This window comes from Pristiophorus japonicus, chromosome 23 (genome assembly GCF_044704955.1).
Source record: "Pristiophorus japonicus isolate sPriJap1 chromosome 23, sPriJap1.hap1, whole genome shotgun sequence".
Classification (NCBI taxonomy): Eukaryota; Metazoa; Chordata; class Chondrichthyes; family Pristiophoridae; genus Pristiophorus; species Pristiophorus japonicus.
Genome location: NC_091999.1, coordinates 43,452,167 through 43,475,402, shown reverse-complemented (window position 1 = coordinate 43,475,402; position 23,236 = coordinate 43,452,167). Strand labels below are relative to the sequence as shown.

The 23,236-nt window shown below is 43.7% G+C and overlaps 5 non-coding genes across 5 annotated transcripts; all 5 read left to right on the top strand.

Annotated features, from left to right (window-relative positions):
* Positions 1–1,162: 1,162 nt before the first annotated feature.
* trnad-guc (transfer RNA aspartic acid (anticodon GUC)) lies at positions 1,163–1,234 on the top strand. Its single transcript has one exon. It is a non-coding gene; the product is annotated as a tRNA-Asp (tRNA).
* Positions 1,235–1,452: 218 nt separating this feature from the next.
* trnas-aga (transfer RNA serine (anticodon AGA)) lies at positions 1,453–1,533 on the top strand. Its single transcript has one exon. It is a non-coding gene; the product is annotated as a tRNA-Ser (tRNA).
* A 3,799-nt stretch (positions 1,534–5,332) lies between these two features.
* trnas-aga (transfer RNA serine (anticodon AGA)) lies at positions 5,333–5,413 on the top strand. The gene has a single exon. It is a non-coding gene; the product is annotated as a tRNA-Ser (tRNA).
* Positions 5,414–7,282: 1,869 nt separating this feature from the next.
* Positions 7,283–7,364, top strand: trnas-aga (transfer RNA serine (anticodon AGA)). Its single transcript has one exon. It is a non-coding gene; the product is annotated as a tRNA-Ser (tRNA).
* A 3,830-nt stretch (positions 7,365–11,194) lies between these two features.
* trnat-agu (transfer RNA threonine (anticodon AGU)) lies at positions 11,195–11,276 on the top strand. The gene has a single exon. It is a non-coding gene; the product is annotated as a tRNA-Thr (tRNA).
* Positions 11,277–23,236: the final 11,960 nt, after the last annotated feature.

Below are 23,236 nucleotides of genomic sequence, written 5' to 3'. Positions count from 1 at the left end.
GTGGCCGCATTCTCGACTGAATCGGGAGGTTGTCTGTTCAAGTCGCACTCCTGAGACTTGAGCATATCATCTTGGCTAACACTCAAGTGCAGCACTTGGTGAATTTTGCAATGCTGAAGCTGTTGACTTTCGGATGAAATGTTAAATTGAAGCTCCGTCTGCACCCTCGGGTGGATATGAAAGTTTTCAGTGCATTACTCGAAAAAGAATAGGAAGGTTGCCCCCGTGTCAATATTACTAAAAATGTTCGTAAATGCTCACTGAAAGCCGATGTGCATGTGTTTGTATGTGGGGTTGGGGTTGAAGTCCAGATTCTCACAGAGACAGAATCCAGGTTCTCACAGGACCAGAATAGCCGAGTGGTTGAGGCGTTGGCCTTAAAACTCAATGGGTTTGTCCCGCGTGGCTTCGTCCCCCACTCCTGGTATCTTTTTAATTTAACACGGATTTCCTCCCATTCTGATCAGTGAGACCGGATTTTCATCGGTTGAATCAGCAATTTTCTGCAACAATGTGACACTCTGAACCGATAATGAAATGAAATTGTGAAATGTATCTGTGTCGCTCGGTTTGTGCCTCTCTCTCTCTTCAGAGAGTTTTGTATGTTTGAGTCTTTGTCTCTCTCAGTCTGACTCACTCTGTCTGTCCCTGTTTCTCTGTTTGTCTCTGTCTCTCAATCTGTCTCTTTCTCACGGTGCCACGTCTGTTCCAATGGGATTCTCTCAGACTCTTTGTCTGACTGGCTCTCTCTTTCCCATCATTTCGGTCTGTCCATGTCTTTGCCTGTCTCTGTTAGTCCCTGCCTGTAAGCTGAGAAGTATTTCCATCATTTTCTGTTTTAGTCTCTATCGCTATCTCTCTATCTGTCTCTCTCCTTATCACTGTGTTTATCATTGTCTTTCTCTCACTCTTTCCCTCTCTCTCTTAATAGATCACACACACACATCTCTGTATATGTACATATTTGAGTCTTTTTCTCACTCAGTCTGCCTCTCCTTCTCAGTCTCACACTTTCTGTCTCTCGTTGTCTCTATCTCGCTGTCTGTCTCTCCCTGTTTGTCGGTTTGTCTCTGTCTCTCAATGTGTCTGTCGACTTCTCATGGTGTCCAGTTCTGTTCACAGTGACTCGATTCCTGCTCTGACGAAACTAGCACCCGTCAGTTCCTCGTTAGTATAGTGGTGAGTATCTCTGCCTGTCAAGCGGGAGACCGGGGTTCAATTCCCCGACGGGGAGGCAGTTGTTTCAAGATGTTGAATTTTACTTCTCTTTCTTGGAAGAGATACATATTAAAAAGTTTCAGAGCAAGAAAAACTGTAAAAATACAGGTAGATGAGATTGCCTCGTCCAGATTTTTAGCAAACGGAGAATTTTTCAGGAGTCTTTGGCCGTCTGCTGCACAGACATGGATGACTGAGTTTTTTCTGAATAACGTTGAAAAAGCTAGCGACGCAGTAGTCGTGGCCGAGTGGTTAAGGCGATGGGCTAGAAATCCATTGGGTTATCCTGCGCAGGTTCGAATCCTGCCGACTACGATTCTCAGCATTTTTCATTCCATTTCACAATTTAACCGGTTCTCTGCCAAACTGATCCTGAGATAGATGGAATAACGTCCCACTCCTTTCAACTTTGACATTTTTTTCTCATTTTTATTAATCTGCAATATTCACGATACATCCGTTTCAAAAATCGCAAACATCAGTCAAAGTTGCGACAGTGATTCAGCCTGTCTACCCCTCGAGATGTCTGCGGCATCTGTGCATGCCCGTTGGTGCGTGCAAATTTTTGGTTATGTGTGTGTTTGTGTCTCTGTGTCTGTCTATCTCTTTATATGTCTCTGTGTATGTGCAACTGTCTGTGGAAATCATCACTATGAATTTGGTATGACCTGGAACTTATAAAAAAGACTTGTGGAAAATAATACGGTTGTGAACTCTTGTATCGGCTTTGGTTCAGTGGCCGCATTCTCGACTGAATCGGGAGTTTGTGTGTTCAAGTCGCCTGAGACTTGAGCATATCATCTTGGCGAACACTCAAGTGCAGCACTTGGGGAATTTTGCAATGTTGAAGCTGTTGACTTTCGGATGAAATGTTAAATTGAAGCTCCGTCTGCACCCTCGGGTGGATATGAAAGTTCCCAGTGCAGTACTCGAAAAAGAATAGGAGAGTTGCCCCTGTGTCAATATCACAAAAAATGTTCGTAAATGCTCACTGAAAGCCGATGTGCATGTGTTTGTATGTGGTGTTGGGGTTGAAGCCCATATTCTCACAGAGACAGAATCCAAGTTCTCACAGGACCAGAATAGCCGAGTTATTGAGGCGTTGGCCTTAAAACTCAATGGGTTTGTCCCGCGTGGGTTCGTCCCCCACTCCTGGTATCTCTTTAGCTTAACACGGATTTCCTCCCATTCTGAGCAGAGAGACTGGATTTTCATCGGTTGAATCAGCAATTTTCTGTAAAAATGTGACACTCTGAACCGATAATGAAATGAAATTGTGAAATGTATCTGTGTCGCTCGGTTTCTGCCTTTCTCTATCTCTTCAGAGAGTTTTGTATGTTTGAGTCTTTGTCTCTCTCAGTCTGACTCACTCTGTCTGTCCCTGTTTCTCTGTTTGTCTCTGTCTCTCAATCTGTCTCTTTCTCATGGTGCCACGTCTGTTCCAATGGGATTCTCTCAGACTCTTTGTCTGACTGGCTCTCTCTTTCCCATCATTTCGGTCTGTCCATGTCTTTGCCTGTCTCTGTTAGTCCCTGCCTGTAAGCTGAGAAGTATTTCCATCATTTTCTGTTTAATCTCTATCGCTCTCTCTCTATTTGTCTCTCTCCTTGTCACTGTGTTTATCATTGTCTTTCTCTCACTCTTTCCCTCTCTCTCTTAATAGATCACACACACACATCTCTGTATAAGTACATATTTGAGTCTTTTTCTCATTCAGTCTGCCACTCCTTCTCAGTCTCACACTTTCTGTCTCTCGTTGTCTCTATCTCGCTGTCTGTCTCTCCCTGTTTGTCGGTTTGTCTCTGTCTCTCAATGTGTCTGTCGACTTTTCATTATGTCCAGTTCTGTTCACAGTGACTCGATTCCTACTCTGACAAAACTGGTACTCGTTAGTATAGTGGTGAGTATCCCCGCCTGTCATGCGAGAGACCGGGGTTCAATTCTCCGACGTGGAGGCAGTTGTTTCAAGAAGTCGAATTTTACTTCTGTTTCTTGGAAGAGATGCATATTAAAAAGTTCCAGAGCAATACAGAACTGTAAAAATACAGATAGATGAGATTGCCTCGTCCAGATTTTTAGCAAATGGAGAATTTTTCAGGAGTCTTTGGCCGTCTGCTGCACAGAGATGGATGACTGAGTTTTTTCTGAGTAACGTTTAAAAAGGCAGCGACACATTAGTCGTGGCCGAGTGGTTAAGGCGCTGGATTAGAAATCCATTGGGTTATCCCGCGAAGGTTCGAATCCTGCCGACTACGATTCTCAGCATTTTTCATTCCATTTCACAATTTAACCGGTTCTCTGCCAAACTGATCCTGAGATAGATGGAATAACGTCCCACTCCTTTCAACTTTGACATTTTTTTCTCATTTTTATTAATCTGCAATATTCACGATCCATCCATTTCAAAAATCGCAAACATCAGTCAAAGTTGCGACAGTGATTCAGCCTGTCTATCCCTCGAGATGTCTGAGGCATCTGTGCATGCCCGTTGGTGCTTGCAATTTTTTCGTTATGTGTGTTTGGGTCTCTGTGTCAGTCTATCTCTTTATATGTCTCTGTGTATGTGGAAATCATCACCATGAATTTGGTATGTCCTGGAACTTATAAAAACGACTCGGGGAAAATAATACGGTTGTGAACTTTTGTATCGGCTTTGGTTCAGTGGCCGCATTCTCGACTGAATCGGGAGATTGTCTGTTCAAGTCGCACTCCTGAGACTTGAGCATATCATCTTGGCTAACACTCAAGTGCAGCACTTGGGGAATTTTGCAATGCTGAAGCTGTTGACTTTCGGATGAAATGTTAAATTGAAGCTCCGTCTGCACCCTCGGGTGGATATGAAAGTTCACAGTGCATTACTCGAAAAAGAATAGGAGGGTTGCCCCCGTGTCAATGTTACTAAAAATGTTCGTAAATGCTCACTGAAAGCCGATGTGCATGTGTTTGTATGTGGGGTTGGGGTTGAAGTCCAGATTCTCACAGAGACAGAATCCAGGTTCTCACAGGACCAGAATAGCCGAGTGGTTGAGGCGTTGGCCTTAAAACTCAATGGGTTTGTCCCGCGTGGCTTCGTCCCCCACTCCTGATATCTCTTTAATTTAACACGGATTTCCTCCCATTCTGATCAGTGAGACCGGATTTTCATCGGTTGAATCAGCAATTTTCTGCAACAATGTGACACTCTGAACCGATAATGAAATGAAATTGTGAAATGTATCTGTGTCGCTCGGTTTGTGCCTCTCTCTCTCTTCAGAGAGTTTTGTATGTTTGAGTCTTTGTCTCTCTCAGTCTGACTCACTCTGTCTGTCCCTGTTTCTCTGTTTGTCTCTGTCTCTCAATCTGTCTCTTTCTCATGGTGCCACGTCTGTTCCAATGGGATTCTCTCAGACTCTTTGTCTGACTGGCTCTCTCTTTCCCATCATTTCGGTCTGTCCATGTCTTTGCCTGTCTCTGTTAGTCCCTGCCTGTAAGCTGAGAAGTATTTCCATCATTTTCTGTTTTAGTCTCTATCGCTAACTCTCTATCTGTCTCTCTCCTTATCACTGTGTTTATCATTGTCTTTCTCTCACTCTTTCCCTCTCTCTCTTAATAGATCACACACACACATCTCTGTATATGTACATATTTGAGTCTTTTTCTCACTCAGTCTGCCTCTCCTTCTCAGTCTCACACTTTCTGTCTCTCGTTGTCTCTATCTCGCTGTCTGTCTCTCCCTGTTTGTCGGTTTGTCTCTGTCTCTCAATGTGTCTGTCGACTTCTCATGGTGTCCAGTTCTGTTCACAGTGACTCGATTCCTGCTCTGACGAAACTAGCGCCCGTCAGTTCCTCGTTAATATAGTGGTGAGTATCCCCGCCTGTCACGCGGGAGACCAGTGTTCAATTCCCCGACGGGGAGGCAGTTGTTTCAAGATGTTGAATTTTACTTCTGTTTCTTGGAAGAGATGCATATTAAAAAGTTCCAGAGCAATTTCGAACTGTAAAAATACAGGCAGATGAGATTGCCTCGTCCAGATTTTTAGCAAACGGAGAATTTTTCAGGAGTCTTTGGCCGTCTGCTGCACAGACATGGATGACTGAGTTTTTTCTGAGTAACGTTGAAAAAGCTAGCGACGCAGTAGTCGTGGCCGAGTGGTTAAGGCGATGGACTAGAAATCCATTGGGTTATCCCGCGAAGGTTCGAATCCTGCCGACTACGATTCTCAGCATTTTTCATTCCATTTCACAATTTAACCGGTTCTCTGCCAAACTGATCCTGAGATAGATGGAATAACGTCCCACTCCTTTCAACTTTGACATTTTTTTCTCATTTTTATTAATCTGCAATATTCACGATACATCCGTTTCAAAAATCGCAAACATCAGTCAAAGTTGCGACAGTGATTCAGCCTGTCTACCCCTCGAGATGTCTGAGGCATCTGTGCATGCCCGTTGGTGCGTGCAAATTTTTGGTTATGTGTGTGTTTGTGTCTCTGTGTCTGTCTATCTCTTTATATGTCTCTGTGTATGTGCAACTGTCTGTGGAAATCATCACTATGAATTTGGTATGTCCTGGAACTTATAAAAAAGACTTGTGGAAAATAATACGGTTGTGAACTTTTGTATCGGCTTTGGTTCAGTGGCCGCATTCTCGACTGAATCGGGAGTTTGTGTGTTCAAGTCGCCTATGACTTGAGTATATCATCTTGGCGAACACTCAAGTGCACCACTTTGGGAATTTTGCAATGTTGAAGCTGTTGACTTTCGGATGAAATGTTAAATTGAAGCTCCGTCTGCACCCTCGGGTGGATATGAAAGTTCCCAGTGCATTACTCGAAAAAGAATAGGAGAGTTGCCCCCGTGTCAATATTACTAAAAATGTTCATAAATGCTCACTGAAAGCCGATGTGCATGTGTTTGTATGTGGTGTTGGGGTTGAAGCCCAGATTCTCACAGAGACAGAATCCAGGTTCTCACAGGAACAGAATAGCCGAGTGGTTGAGGCGTTGGCCTTAAAACTCAATGGGTTTGTCCCGCGTGGGTTCGTCCCCCACTCCTGGTATCTCTTTAATTTAACACGGATTTCCTCCCATTCTGATCAGTGAGACCGGATTTTCATCGGTTGAAGCAGCAATTTTCTGTAACAATGTGACACTCTGAACCGATAATGAAATGAAATTGTGAAATGTATCTGTGTCGCTCGGTTTCTGCCTCTCTCTCTCTCTTCAGAGAGTTTTGTATGTTTGAGTCTTTGTCTCTCTCAGTCTGACTCACTCTGTCTGTCCCTGTTTCTCTGTTTGTCTTTGTATCTCAATCTGTCTCTTTCTCACGGTGCCACGTCTGTTCCAATGAGATTCTCTCAGACTCTTTTTCTGACTGGCTCTCTCTTTCCCATCATTTCGGTCTGTCCATGTCTTTGCCTGTCTCTGTTAGTCCCTGCCTGTAAGCTGAGAAGTATTTCCATCATTTTCTGTTTTAGTCTCTATCGCTCTCTCTCTATCTGTCTCTCTCCTTGTCACTGTCTTTATCATTGTCTTTCTCTCACTCTTTCCCTCTCTCTCTTAACAGATCACACACACACATCTCTGTATATGTACATATTTGAGTCTTTTTCTCACTCAGTCTGCCTCTCCTTCTCAGTCTCACACTTTCTGTCTCTCGTTGTCTCTATCTCGCTGTCTGTCTCTCCCTGTTTCTCGGTTTGTCTCTGTCTCTCAATGTGTCTGTCGACTTCTCATGGTGTCCAGTTCTGTTCACAGTGACTTGATTCCTGCTCTGACCGAACTGGTAACCGTCAGTTCCTCGTTAGTATAGTGGTGAGTATCCCTGCCTGTCACGCTGGCGACCGGGGTTCAATTCCCCGACGGGGCGGCAGTTGTTTCAAGATGTAGAATTTTACTTCTATTTCTTGGAAGAGATGCATATTAAAAATTCCGGAGCAATATAGAACTGTAAAAATACAGGTGATGAGATTGCCTCGTCCAGATTTTTAGCAAACGGAGAATTTTTCAGGAGTCTTTGGCCGTCTGCTGCACAGACATGGATGACTGAGTTTTTTCTGAGTAACATTTAAAAAGGCAGCGACACAGTAGTCGTGGCCGAGTGGTTAAGGCGATGGACTAGAAATCCATTTGGATTATCGCGCGCAGGTTCGAATCCTGCCGACTACGATTCTCAGCATTTTTCATTCCATTTCACAATTTAACCGGTTCTCTGCCAAACTGATCCTGAGATAGATGGAATAACGTCCCACTCCTTTCAACTTTGACATTTTGTTCTCATTTTTATTAATCTGCAATATTCACGATACATCCGGTTTAAAAATCACAAACATCAGTCAAAGTTGCGACAGTGATTCAGCCTGTCTATCCCTCGAGATGTCTAAGGCATCTGTGCATGCCCGTTGGTGCGTGCAAATTTTTAGTTATGTGTGTTTGGGTCTCTGTGTCTGTCTATCTCTTTATATGTCTCTGTTTATGTGCAACTATCTGTGCAAATCATCACTATGAATATGGTATGTCCTGGAACTTATAAAAATGACTTGGGGAAAATAATACGGTTGTCAACTTTGTATCGGCAATGGTTCAGTGGCCGCATTCTCGACTGAATCTGGAGTTTGTCTGTTCAAGTCGCACTCCTGAGACTTGAGCATCTCATCTTGGCTAACACTCAAGTGCAGCACTTGGGGAATTTTGCAATGTTGAAGCTGTTGACTTTCGGATGAAATGTTAAATTGAAGCTCCGTCTGCACCCTCGGGTGGATATGAAAGTTCCCAGTGCATTACTCGAAAAAGAATAGGAGAGTTGCCCCCGTGTCAATATTACTAAAAATGTTCGTAAATGCTCACTGAAAGCCGATGTGCATGTGTTTGTATGTGGGGTTGGGGTTGAAGCCCAGATTCTCACAGAGACAGAATCCAGGTTCTCACAGGACCAGAATAGCCGAGTGGTTGAGGCGTTGGCCTTAAAACTCAATGGGTTTGTCCCGCGTGGGTTTGTCCCCCACTCCTGGTATCTCTTTAATTTAACACGGATATCCTCCCATTCTGATCAGTGAGACCGGATTTTCATCGGTTGAATCTGCAATTTTCTGTAACAATGTGACACTCTGAACCGATAATGAAATGAAATTGTGAAATGTGTCTGCGTCGCTCGGTCTCTCCCTCTCTCTCTCTTCAGAAAGTTTTGTATGTTTGAGTCTTTGTCTCTCTCAGTCTGACTCACTCTGTCTGTCCCTGTTTCTCTGTTTGTCTCTGTCTCTCAATCTGTCTCTTTCTCACGGTGCCACGTCTGTTCCAATCGGATTCTCTCAGACTCTTTGTCTGACTGGCACTCTCTTTCCCATCATTTCGGTCTGTCCATGTCGTTGCCTGTCTCTGTTAGTCCCTGCCTGTAAGCTGAGAAGTATTTCCATCATTTTCTGTTTTAGACTCGATCGCTCTCTTCTCTATCTGTCTCTCTCCTTGTCACTGTCTTTATCATTGTCTTTCTATCACTCTTTCCCTCTCTCTCTTAATAGATCACACACACACATCTCTGTATATGTATATGTTTGAGTCTTTCTCTCACTCAGTCTGCCTCTCCTTCTCAGTCTCACACTTTCTGTCTCTCGTTGTCTCTATCTCGCTGTCTGTCTCTCCCTGTTTGTCGGTTTGTCCCTGTCTCTCAATGTGTCTGTCGACTTCTCATGGTGTCCAGTTCTGTTCACAGTGACTCGATTCCTGCTCTGACAGAATTGGTGAACGTCTGTTCCTCGTTGGTATAGTGGTCAGTATCCCCACTTGTCACGCGTGAGACCGGGGTTCAATTCCCCGACGGGGAGGCAGTTGTTTCAAATTGTAGAATTTTACTTCTGTTTCTTGGAAGAGATTCATATTAAAAAATTCCAGATTAATATCGAAATGTAAAAATACAGGTAGAGGAGATTGCCTCGTCCAGATTTTTAGCAAACGGAGAATTTTTCAGAAGTCTTTGACCGTCTGCTGCACAGAGATGGATGACTGTGTTTTTTCTGAGTAACGTTTCAAAAGGCAGCGACACAGTAGTCGTGGCCGACTGGATAAGGCGATGGACTAGAAATCCATTGGGTTATCCCGCGCAGTTTCGAATCCTGCCGACTACAATTTTCAGCATTTTTCATTCCATTTCACAATTTAACCGGTTCTCTGCCAAACTGATCCTGAGATAGATGGAATAACGTCCCACACCTTTCAACACTGACATTTTTTTCTCATTTTTATTAATCTGCAATGTTCACGATACATCCGTTTCAAAAATCGCAAACATCAGTCAAAGTTGCGACAGTGATTCAGCCTGTCTATCCCTCGAGATGACGAAGGCATCTGTGCATGCCCGTTGGTGCGTGCAAATTTTTGGTTATGTGTGTGTGTGTCTCTGTGCCTGTCTATCTCTATATGTGTCTCTGTGTATGTGCAACTGTCTGGAAATCATCACCATGAATTTGGTATGTCCTGGAACTTATAAAAAAGATTTGGAGGAAATAATAAGGTTGTGAACTTTTGTATCGGCTTTGATTCAGTGGCAGCATTCTTGACTGAATCGGGAGTTTGTCTGTTCAAGTCGCACTCCTGAGACTTGAGCATATCATCTTGGCTAACACTCAAGTGCAGCACTTGGGAATTTTGCAATGTTGAAGCTGTTGACTTTCAGATGAAATGTTAAATTAAAGCTCCGTCTGCACCCTCGGGTGGATATGAAAGGTCCCAGAGCATTATTCGAAAAAGAATAGGAGAGTTGCCCCCGTGTCAATATTACTAAAAATGTTCGTAAATGCTCACTGAAAGCTGATATGCATGTGTTTGTATGTGGGGTTGGGGTTGAAGCCCAGATTCTCACAGAGACAGAATGCAGGTTCTCACAGGACCAGGATAGCCGAGTGGTTAAGGTGTTAGACGAGTGGTTAAGGTGTTGGCCTTAAAATTAAATTGTTTTTTTTCCCGCGTGGCTTCGTACCCCACTCCTACTATCTCTTCAATCTAACGCGGATTTCTTCCCATTCTGATCAATGATATCGGATTTTCATCCGTTGAGTGAGCAATTTTCTGTAACTATGTGACACTCTGAACCGATAATGAAATGAAATTGTGAAAAGTATCTATGTCGCTCGGTCTCTGCCTCTCTCTCTCTCTCTCTTTAGATCCTTTGTCTCTCTTAGTCTGACTCACTCTGTCTGTCGCTGTTTCTCTGTTTGTCTCTGTCTCTTAATCTGTCTCTTTCTCATGGTGCCACGTCTATTCCAATGGGATTCTCTCAGACGCTTTGTCTGACTGGCTCTCTCTTTCCCATCATTTCGGTCTGTCCATGTCTTTGCCTGTCTCTGTTAGTCCCTGCCTGTAAGCTGAGAAGTATTTCCATCATTTTCTGTTTTAGTCTCTATCGCTCTCTCTCTGTCTGTTCCTCTCCTTGTCACTGTCTTTATCATTTTGTTTCTCTCACTCTTACCCTCTCTCTCTCTTAATAGATCACACATACACACATCTCTGTATATGTATGTGTTTGAGTCTTTTTCTCACTCAGTCTGCCTCTCCTTCTCAGTCTCACACTTTATGTTTCTCGTTGTCTCTGTCTCGCTGTCTGTCTCTCCCTGTTTGTCGGTTTGTCTCTGTCTCTCAAAGTGTCTGTCGAATTCTCATGGTGTCCAGTTCTGTCACAGCTCGATTCCTGCTCTGACAGAACTGGTACACGTCAGTTCCTCGTTAGTATAGTGGTGAGTATCCCCACCTGTCACGCGGTAGACCGTGGTTCAATTCCCCGACGGGGCGGCAGTTGTTTCAAAATGTAGAATGTTACTTTTGTTTTTGGTAGAGATTCATCCTGAAAGGTTCCAGAGCAATATCGAACTGTAAAAATACAGGTAGAGGAGATTGCCTCGTCCAGATTTTTAGCTAACGGAGACTTTTTCAGGAGTCTTTGGCCATCTGCTGCACAGAGATGGATGACTGAGTTTTTTCTGAGTAACGTTTAAAAAGACAGCGACACAGTAGTCGTGGCCGAGTGGTTAAGGCGATGGAGTAGTAAATCCATTGGGTTATCCCGCACAGGTTCGAATCCTGCAGACTACGATTCTCAGCATTTTTCATTCCATTTCACAATTTAACCAGTTCTCTGCCAAATTGCTCACTGAAAGCCGATGTTTCTGTGTTTGTGTGTGGGGTTGGGGTTGAAGCCCAGTTTCTCACAGAGACAGAATCCTGGTTCTCACAGAAACAGGATAGCCGAGTGGTTATGGTGTTGGCCTTAAAATTCAGTGGGTTTTTTTCCGCGTGGGTTCGGACCCCACTCATGTTAATTCTTCAATTTAACGCGTATTTCCTCCCATTCTGATCAGTGAGACCGGATTTTCATCGGTTGAATCAGCAATTTTCTGTAACGATGTGACACTCTGAACCGATAATATAATGAAATTGTGAAATGTATCTGTGTCGCTCGGTCTCTGCCTCTCTCTCTCTCTTCAGATAGGTTTGTATGTTTGATCCTTTGTCTCTCTCAGTCTGACTCACTCTGTCTGTCCCTGTTTCTCTGTTTGTCTCTGTCTCTCAATCTGTCTCTTTCTCACGGTGCCCACGTCTGTTCCAATGGGATTCTCTCAGACTCTTTGTCTGACTGGCTCTCTCTTTCCCATCATTTCGGTCTGTCCATGTCTTTGCCTGTCTCTGTTAGTCCCTGCCTGTAAGCTGAGAAGTATTTCCATCATTTTCTGTTTTTGTCTCTATCTCATTCTCTCTACCTGTCTCTCTCCTTGTCACTGTCTTTATCATTGTTCTTCTCTCAATCTTTCCCTCTCTATCTTAATAGATCACACACACACACATCTCTGTATATGTGTGCATTTGAGTCTTTTTCTCACTAAGTCTGCCTCTCCTTCTCAGTCTCACACTTTCTGTCTCTCGTTGTCTCTATCTCGCTGTCTGTCTCTCCCTGTTTGTCGGTTTGTCTCTGACTCTCAATGTGTCTGTCGACTTCTAATGGTGTCCAGTTCTGTTCAAGTGACTCGATTCCTGCTCTGACAGAACTGGTACACGTAAGTTACTCGTTAGTATAGTGGTGAGTATCCCCGCCGGTCACGCGGGAGACCGAGGTTCAATTCCCCGACTGGAAGGCAGGTTTTTTAAAATGTAGAATTTTACTTCTGTTTCTTGGTAGAGATTCATATTAAAAAGTTCCAGAGCCATATCGAACTGGAAAAATACATGGAGAGGAGATTGCCTCTTCCAGATTTTTAGTAAACGGAGACTTTTACAGGATTCTTTGGCCGTCTGCTGCACAGAGATGGATGACTGAGTTTTTTCTGAGTAACGTTTAAGAAGACAGAGTCGCATTCGAAGTGGCTGAGTGGTTAAGACGATGGATTAAAAATCCATTGGGTTTTCCCTGCGTAGTTTGGAAGCCTGTCCACTACGATTCTCGGCATTCTTTCATTCCATTTCACAATTGAACCAGAACTTTGCAAAACTGATCCTGAGATAGATGGTATAACGTCCCACACCTTTCAACACTGACATTTTTTCACATTTTTATTAATCTGCAATATTTACGATACATACGGATAGGAAAATACAAAAATCAGTCAAAGTTGCGACAGTGAGTCAGCCTGTCTATCCCTTTAAATGCTGAAGGCATCTGTGCATGTCCGTTGGTGCTTTTAAATTTTTGCTTATGTATGTGGGTGTGTCTCCGGATTCTGTGGCCGTTTGCTGCACAGAGATGGATGACTGAGTTTTATCTGAGTAGCATTGAATGATGCAGCGAGCTAGTAGTCGTGGCCGAGTGGGTAAGACAATAGACAAAAAATCCATCGGGGTTTCTCTGCGCAGTTTTGAATCCTGCCGACTATGTTTCTCAGCATATTTCATTCTGTTTCACAATTTAACCACGTTATTGCAAAACTGATTCTGAGATAGATAGAGCAACGTCCCACATCTTTCGATGCAGCCGCTGTTTTCTTTCTTACATTAATCTGCAGTATTCACGATACATACGGATAGAAAAACGCAAAAGCCAGCCAAAGTAGCGACAGTCACACTGCCTGTCTATCCATCTATTTGTCTAAGGCAACCTGTGTATATCTTGATCTGAGTGTCATGGTACATCAGTCATTGAAAGTTGGCATGTAGGTGCAGCAGGCGGTGAAGAAAACAAATGGCATGTTCGCCTTCATAGCTAGGGGATTTGAGTATGGGAGCAGGAAGATATTACTGCAGTTGTACAGGGCCTTGGTGAGGTCACACCTGGAATATTGTGTTCAGTTTTGGTCCCCGAATCTGAGGAAGGACGTCCTTGCTATTGAGGGAGTACAGCGAAGGTTCACCAGCTTGATTCCCAGGATGTCTGGATTGACACATGAGGAGAGACTGGTCAAGTGGGCTGGTATCCAGTGGAGTTTAGAAGAATGAAAGGGGATCTCACAGAAACATATAAAATTCTGACGAGATTGGAGGCTGGAAGAATGTTCTCATTGCTGGGGAGTTTGAGACCAAGGATTACAGTCTAAAAATAATGGGTAAGCCATTTATGACCGAGATGAGGAGAAACGTCTTCACTCAGAGAGTGGTTTACCTGTGAAATTATCTACCGCAGAAAGTCGTTGAGGCCAGTTCATTAGATATATTCAAAAGGGAGTTAGATATGGCCCTTATGGCTAAAGAGATCAAGTGGCATGGAGAGAAAGCAGGAAAGGGGTACTGAGGTTGAATGATGAGCCATGATCTCATTGAATGGTGGTGCAGGCTCGAAGGGCCGAATGGCATATTCCTGCAACTAATTTCTATATTGAGGCATGTATATTTTTTTTATTGTGTGTGCGCGTGTCTGTGTATGTCTATCTGTATGTATGTCTCTGTGTATGTGCAACTGTCTGTGGAAATCATCACGATGAATTTGGTACGTCCCGGAATTTTTAAAACACTTGGGGAAAATAATACGGTTGTGATCTTTTGTATCGGTTTTGGTTCAGTGGCTCCATTCTCGACTGAATCAGGAGGTTGTGTGTGTAAGTCCCACTCCTGAGACTTGAACACATCATCTTGGATGACACTCAAATGCAGCATTTGGGGAATTTTGCATTGTTGAAGCTGTTGACCATCGGCTGAAATTTTAAATTGAAGCTCCATTTGCACCCTCGGGTGGATGTGAAAGTTCCCAGAGCCTTAGTCGAAAAAGAATAGGAGAGTTGCACCCGTGTCAATATTACGAAAAATGTTCGTAAATGCTCCCTGAAATCCTCTGTGTCTGTGTGTCGCTGTGGGGATGGAGCTGAAGCCCAGATTCTCACAGAGGCAGAGTCCAACCATTGACAGGATGGCCGAGTTGTAAAGGCGCTGTATTTAAGATGTAATGGCTTATATACTTGCGTGGGTTCAAACCCCACTCCTGGTGATTCCTTAATTAAACTGAGATTTTTTTCCATCCTGCCGAGTGATACCCGATTTTCATCTGCTGAATCTCCAATTTTCTGCAACGATGTGTCATTCTGAGCCGACTATGAAATGAAATTGTGAAATGTATCTGTGTTGCTCGGTCTCTGCCTCTCTCTCTCTTTAGACAGCTGTGAATGTGTTTGAGTCTTTGTCTCTCTCAGTCTGCCTCTCTCTGACACACTCTCTCTGTCCCTGTTTCTCTGTTTGTCCCTGTCTCTCAATCTGTCTCTTTCTCACGGTGTCTCGTTCTGTTGCAATGGGATACTCCCAGACTCTCATTCTGACTGCCTATCTCTGTCTCATTATCTCTGTCTGTCCATGTCTTTGCCTGTATCTGTTAATCACTGTCTCTAACCTGATAAATATTTCCATTATGTTCTGTTTTTGTCTCTATGTCTCTCTCTCTATCTGTCTTTCTCTCTATCTGTCGCCCTCTTTGTCTCTCTCTTTGTCCCTCTCCTTTTCTCTGTCATTCCATCACTATTTGCCTCCCTCTCTTTATGGAGCACGCAAATACATCTCTGTGTATGTATGTGTTTGAGTCTTTTTCTCATTCAGTCTGATCCTCCCTTTCAGTCTCAAACTTTATGTCTCTCTTTGTCTCTATCTCACTGTCTGTCTCTCACTGTTTCCCTGTTTGTCTCTGGTTCTCAATGTGTCTGTCACTTTCTCACGGTGTCCAGTTCAGTTCGAATGGGATTCTCTCAGTCTCTCTGTCTGACTGTCTCACTCTTTCCCATCATCTCTGTCTGTCTATATTTCTACCTATCTGTCTCTCTTTGCCTGTCGCTGGTAGTTCCTGTCTCTAACCTGCTGAGTATTTCCATCATTTACTGTTTATATCTTTGTCTCTCTCTCGACCTGTCGTTCTCTCTCTATCTGTCTCTCTCCTTGTCACTGTCTTTATCACCGTCTTTCTTTCACTCTTTTCCTCTCTCTCTTTATTGATCACACACACACATCTCTGTATATGTCGGTTTTTGAGTCTTTTTCTCAGAGTTTACCTGACTTTTTAGTCTCACCCTTTCTGTCTCTCGTTGTCCCTCTATCGCTGTCTATCTCTCCCTGTTTGTCGGTTTATCTCTGTCTCTCAATGTGTCTGTCGACTTCTGTTCACAGCTCGATTACTGCTCTGACATCGCCCGTACCTTCGTCCGTATAGTCGTGATTTTGCTCCCCTGTTAAGCAATAGAACCGGGTTCAATTCCCCGACGGAAAAGCAGTTTTTTCAAAATGTCTACTTTTACTTCTGTTTCTTGGTAAAGATTCATATTAAAAAGTTCCAGAACAATATAGAACAGTAAAAATACAGCAAGAGGCGATTGCCTCTTGCAGATTTTTTGCAAACAGAGACTTTTTCACAGAGATGGATGACTGAGTTTTTTCTGAGTAACATTTAAAGTGCCAGAGATGCAGTAATTGTGGTCGAGTGGTTAATGCGATTGGTTTGAAATCCTTTGGATTTTCGGCGCTCAGGTTCGAATCCTGCCGACTACGATACTCAGCAATTTAACCAGGTTTTTGCAAAACTAATCCTGAGATAGGTGGAATAACGTCCCACACCTTTCAACACTGACAGCTATTTCTCATTTTTATTAATCTGCAATATTCACGATACATACGGATAGAAAAACGCAAAAATCAGCCAAAGTAGCGACAGTGACTCAGCCTGTCTATCCCTCGAGATGTCTCCGGCATCTGTGCATGTCCGTTGGTGCATGTATATTTTTGGTTATGTATCTATGTGTGTGTCTCTGTGTCTGTCTATCTGTATATATGTCTCTGTGTATGTGCAACTGTCTGTGGAAATCATCACCATGAATTTGGTATGTCCTGGAACTTTTCAAAAAGACTTGGGAAAAATAATACGGTTGTGAACTTTGGTATCGGCTTTGGTTCAGTGGCAGCATCCTCGACTGAAAAACGCAAAAGCCAGACAAAGTAGCGACAGTGACCCTGCCTGTCTATCCATCTATTTGTCTAAGGCAACCTGTGTATATCTTGATCTGGGTGTCATGGTACATCAGTCATTGAAAGTTGGTGTGCAGGTGCAGCAGGCGGTGAAGAATGCAAATGGCATGTTCGCCTTCATAGCGAGGGGATTTGAGTATAGGAGCAGGGAGGTTTTACTGCAGTGGTAAAGGGCCTTTGTGAGGCCACTCCTGGAATATTGTGTTGAGTTTTGGTCTCCGAATCTGAGGAAGGACGTCCTTGCTATTGAGGGAGTACAGCGAAGGTTCACCAGCATGATTCCCGGGATGGCAGGACTGACATATGAGCAGAGACTGGATCAACTGGGCTTGTATCCACTGGAGTTTAGAAGAATGAGAGGGGATCTCATAGAAACAAATAAAATTCTGACGAAATTTGACAAGTGAGAGGCAGGAAGAATGTTTCCGTTACTGGGGAGTTCGAGAACCAGGGGTCACAGTCTAAGAATAAGGGGTAAGCCATTTAGGACCGAGATGAGGAGAAACGTCTTAATCAGAGAGTGGTTAACCTGTGGAATTCTCTACTGCAGAAAGTTGTTGAGGCCAGTTAGTTAGATATATTCAAGATGGAGTTATATATGGCCCTTACGACTCAAGGGTTCAAGGGGTATGGAGAGAAAACAGGAAATGGGTACTGAGGTTGAATGATCAGCCATGATCTTAAAGAATGGTGGTGCAGGCTCGAAGGGCCGAATGGCCTGCTCCTGCAACTAATTTCTATGTTTCTATGTTTCTACGTTGATGCGTGTATACTTTTGGTTATTGTGTGTGTGTGTGTCAGTGTATGTCTATCTGTATGTATATCTCTGTGTATGTGCAACTGTCGATGCAAATCATCACCATGAATGTGGTATGTCCTGGAAATTTTTTAAAAACTTGGGGAAAATAATACGGTTGTGATCTTTGGTATCGGCCTTGGTTCATTGGCTATATTCTCGACTGAATCGGGAGGTTGTGTGTGTAAGCCCCACTCCTGAGACTTGAGCAGATAATCTTTGCTGACACTCAAGTGCAGTACTTGTGGAATTTTCCATTGTTGAAGCTGTTGACCATCGGCTGAAATATTAAATTGAAGCTCCGTCTGCAACCTCGGCTGGATGTGAAAGTTCCCAGAGCATTACACGAAAAAGAATAGGAGAGTTGCGCCCGTGTCAATATTACTAAAGATTTTCGTAAATGCTCACTGAAACCCGATGTGTATGTGTGTGTGTTGCTGTGGGGGTGGAGCTGAAGGACACATTCTCACAGAGACAGAATCCAAACGCTACAAAGACCAGGATGGGCGAGTGGTTACTGCGTTGGCCATAAAATTCAATCGGTTTTCCCCGTGTGGATTCGAACCCCAATCCTAGAATCTCTTTAATTTAACAGAGATTTTTCCCATCCTGCCCAGTGATACCTGATTTTCAACTGTTGAATCTGCAATTTTCTGTAACTCTGTGACACTCTAAGCCGATCATGAAATGAAATTGTGAAATGTAGCTGTGCATCTCAGTCTCTGCCTTTCTCTCTTTAGAGAGCTGTGTATGTGTTTGTGTGCTTGAGCCTTTGTCTCCCTCAGTCTGCCTCTCTCTGACTCACTCTGTCTGTGTCTGGTTCTCTGTTTGTTTCTGTCTCTCAATCTGTCTCTTTCTCACGGTGTCCAGTTCTGTTCCAATGCGATTCTCTCAGACTCTCTGTCTGACTGTCTCTCTCTTTCCCATCCTCCCTGTCAGTGTCTTTGCCTGTCTCATTTTGTCCCTGTCTCTAATCTGATGAGTATTTGCATCATTTTCTGTTTTTGAAACATAGAAACATAGAAAATAACTGCAGGAGTAGGCCATTAGGCCCTTCGAGCCTGCACCGCCATTCAATATTATCATGGCTGATCATTCTTTCAGTTACCCTTTCCTGTTTTCCTCTCCATCCCACTTCATCCACTTAACCGTAAGGACCATATCCAATTCCCTCTTGAATATATCCAATGAACTGGCTTCAACAACTCTCTGTGGCAGGGAATTCCACAGGTCAACAACTCTCCGAGTGAAGAAGTTGCTACTCATCTCACTGCTAAATGGCCTACCCCTTATCCTAAGATTATGTCCCCTGGTTCTGGCTTCCCCAACATCGAGAACATTCTTCCCGAATCTAACCTGTGCAGTCCCGTCAGAATCTTATATGATTCTATGAGATCCCCTCTCATTATTTTAAACGCCAGTGATTAAAGACCTAGTTGATCCAATCTCTCCTCATATGACAGTCCTGCCATCCCTGGAATCAGTCTGGTGAACCTTCGCTGCACTCCATCAACAGCAAGAACGTCCTTCCTCAGACTAGGAGACCAAAACTGAACACAATATTCCAGGTGTGTCCTCACGAAGGCCTTGTACAACTGCAGTAAGATCTCCTGGCTCCTATATTCAAATCCTCTAGCTACGAAGGCCAACATACCATTTGCCTTCTTTACCGCCTGCTGTACCTGCATGCCCACTTTCAGTGACTGTTGAACCATAACACCAAGGTCTCACTGCACCTCCCCTTTTTCTAGTTTTCCGCCATTCAGATAATATTCTGCCTTCGTGTTGTTGCCCCCAAAATGGATAACCTCACATTTATCCACATTATCCTGCATCTGCCATGTATTTGCCCACTCACCTAATCTGTCCAATTCACCCTGCAGCCTCTTAGCGTCCTCCTCACAGCTCGGACCGCCACCCAGTTTAGTGTCATCCGCAAACTTGGAGATATTACTCTCTATTCCTTCAACCAAATCGTTCATGTATATTGTAAAGAGCTGGAGTCCCAGCACTGAGCCCTGCGGCACCCCACTAGTCACTTCCTGCCAGTTTGAAAAGGACCCGTGTATCCCGATTCTCTGCATCCTGTCTGCCAACCAGTTCTCTATCCATGTCAGTACATGATCCCAATACCATGCGCTTTGATTTTGTGCACCAATCTCTAGTGCGGGACCTTGTCAAAAGCCTATTGAAAGTCCAAATACACCACATCCACTGGTTCTTCCTTGTCCACTCTACTCATTACATACTCAAAAAATTCCAGAACATTCGTCAAGCGTGATTTCACTTTCATAAATCCATGCTGACTCGGTCCGATCCTGTCACTGGTTTCCAAATGGGCTGCTATTTCATCCTTAATGATTGATTCCAATATTTTCCCCACGACTGATATCAGGCTAACCGGTCTATAATTAGCTGCTTTCTCTCTCCCTCCTTTTTTAAAAAGTGCCATCACATTAGCTACCCTCTAGTCCATAGGAACTGATCCAGAGTCGATAGATTGTTGGAAAATGATCACCAATGCATCCACTATTTCTAGGGCCACTTCCTTAAGTACTCTGGGATGCAGACTATCAGGAGCCGGGGATTTATCGGCTTTTAATCCCAACAATTTCTCCAACATAATTTCCCGCCAATCAGGATATCTTTCAGTTCCTCATTCTCACGAGACGCACAGTCCCCTCGTACATTTGGAAGGTTTTTTGTATCTTCCTTTGTAAAGACAGAACCGAATTATTGTCTCTATCCGTCTTTCTCTCTATCTGTCTCCCTCTTTGTCTCTTTCTTTTTCTGTCGTTGTCTCTGTCATTGCATCATATTTGCCTCCTTCTCTTTATGGAGCACACAAACACATCTCTATGTATGTATGTGTTGGAGTCGTTTTCTCATTCAGTCTGACCCTCCCACTCAGTCTCAAACTTTCTGTCTCTCTTTGCCTCTATCTCGCTGTCTGTCTCTCCCTGTTTCCCTGTTTGTCTGTCTCTCAACGTGTCTGTCTCTTTCTTACGATGTCCAGTTCTGTTCCAGTGGGATTCTCTCAGTCTCTCTGTCTGACTGTCTCTCTCATTCCCATCATTTCTGTCTGTCTATGTCTCGACCTGTCTGTCTCTATTTTTCTGTCTCTGTTAGTTCCTGTCTCTAACCTGCTGAGTATTTCCATCATTTTCTGTTTATATCTCTGTATATCTCTCGATCTGTCGCTCACTCTTCATCTGTCTCTCTCCTTGTTACTGTCTTTATCACTGTCTTTCTCTCACTGTTTCCCTCTCTCTCTTTATATCTGTATGTGTGTGTGTTTGTGTCTTTTTCTCACTCAGTCTGCCTCTCCTTCTCAGTCTCACACTTTCTGTCTCACGTTGTCTCTATCTTGCTGTCTGTCTCTCCCTGTTTGTCGGTTTGTCTCTGTCTCTCAATGTGCCTGTCTGCTTCTCATGGTGTCCATTTCTGTTCTCAGCTCGATTCCTGCACTGACAGAATCCACACCCATCAGCTCCTCATTCGTGTCTTAGTTAATATCCCTCTCTGTCACGCGCGAGTTGGCGTTCAATTCCCCGACGAGGATGAAGCTTTTTTAAAATGTTGAATATTACTTCTGTATGTCCTGATACTTTATAAAAAGACTTGGGGAAAATAATACGGATGTGAACTTTGGTATCGGCTTTGGTTCAGTGGCAGCATTCTCGACTGAATAAGGAGGTTGTGTGTGTAAGTCCCACTCCTGAGACTTGAGCATATAATCTTGGCTGACACTCAAATGCAGTACTTGGGGGATTTTGCATTGTTGAAGCTGTTGATTTTCGGATAAAATGTTAAATTGAAGCTCCGTCTGCACCCTCGGGTGGTTGTGTAAGTTCCCAGAGCATTACTCGAAAAAGAACAGAAGAGTTGCCCCTGTGTCAATATTAATATAAATATTCGAAAATGCTCATTGAAAACCTGTGTCTGTGAGAGTGGAGCTGCAGCCCAGATTCTCACAGAGACAAAATCCGAATACTGACAAAACCAGGATGGCCGAGTTGTTCAGGCGTTGGACGGAATTTCCAATGGGTTTGTACCTGCATGGGTTCGAACACCACTCCTGGTAAATGTTTAAATTCAAACCGATTTCCTGCCATCCTGCTCAGTTATACCTGAATCTATTCTGTTGAATCTGCATTTGTCGATAACTTTGTAACATTCAAACAAATGGGATTGTGCAATGTATCTGTGCCTCTCACTCTCTGTCTTTAGAGTGCTCTTTATGTGTTTGAGTCTGACTCTCAGTGTCTGAGGAATTAGAAGCTGAATTTAGGGAGCTGGGAGCTAAATTAACAAATCGGACCTCAAAGATAGCAATCTCAGGGATAGCTACCACTTTTCAGAGTAGGAATCGCAGGATAGTTCAGATGACTGTGTGTTGCAGAAGGGATGGATTCAATTTCTTGGGACATTGGAACCGTTCTGTGGGAGCTGGGACCTGTGCAAACCGGACGGTCTGCACCTCAGCAGAACCAATGTCCACGAGGGAGAGTTTGCTCGTGTTGTTGGGGAGGGGTTAAACTGATATGGCAGCGGGATGGGAACCTTTGGGGGCAGAAAAGTAAGGGTGGAGGGCAGAGAAACCCAAAGGAAAAAATCAAAAAGGGCCACATTGCAGCAAACTTCTAAAGGGACAAGGTCTGTTAAGATAACAAGCCTGAAGGCACTGTGCCTCAATGCGAGGAGTATTCGTAATAAGGTGGACAAATTAACTGCACAGGCAGCAATTAATGAATATGATGTAATTGGCATCACGGAGAACTGGCTCCAGGGTGACGAAGGCCGGGAACGCAATATCCAGGGGTATTCACCAGTCAGGAAGGATAGACACAAAGGAAAAGGAGGTGGGGTGGCATTTCTGGTTGAAGAGGAAATTAATACAATAGTCAGGAAGGACATTCTCGCGGATTCTACGTGGGTGGATCTGTGGAATATCAGCGGGAAAAAAACGCTAGTGGGAGTTGTGTACCACCAAACAATCGTAGTGAGTTTGCTGACAGCATCCAACAAGAAAGTAGGGATGTGTGCAATAAAGGGACATCAGTTATCATGGGCGACTTTAATCTACACATAGATTGGGCTAACCAAACTGGTATTAATACGGTGGAGAAGCATTTGCTGGAGTGTATTAGGGATGGTTTTCTCGACCAATATGTCGAGGGACCATCTCGAGGGCTGGCCATCCTCGACTGCTTGATGTGTAATGAGAAAGGACTAATTAGCAATCTTGTTGTTCGAGGCCCCTTGGGGAAGAGTAACCACAATAAGGTAGAATTCTTTGTTAAGGTGGAGAGTGAAACAATTAATTCTGAGACTGGGGTCCTGAACTTAAGGAAAGGTAACTTCGATGGTATGAGACATGAATTGGCTAGAATAGATTGGGAAATGATACATAAAGGGTTGACGGCAGATAGGCAATGGAAAACATATAAAGATCACATGGATGAACTGCAACAATTGGACATCCCTGTCTGGAGTAAAAAATAAAATGGGGAAGGTGGCTCAACCGTGGCTAACAAGGAAAATTAAGGATAGCGTTAAATCCAAGGAAGAGGCATATAAATTGGTCAGAAAAAGCATCAACCCGAGGACGGGGAGACATTTAGAATTCAGCAGAGGAGGACAAAGGGTTTAATTAGGAGGGGGAAAATAGAGTATGAGAGGAAGCTTGCTGGGAACATAAACACTTCTATAAATATGTGAAGAGAAAAAGAGTAGTGAAGGCAAACGTAGGTCCCTTGCAGTCAAATTCAGGTGAATGCATAATAGGGAACAAAGAAATGGTAGACCAGTTGAACAAATACTTTGGTTCTGCCTTCAT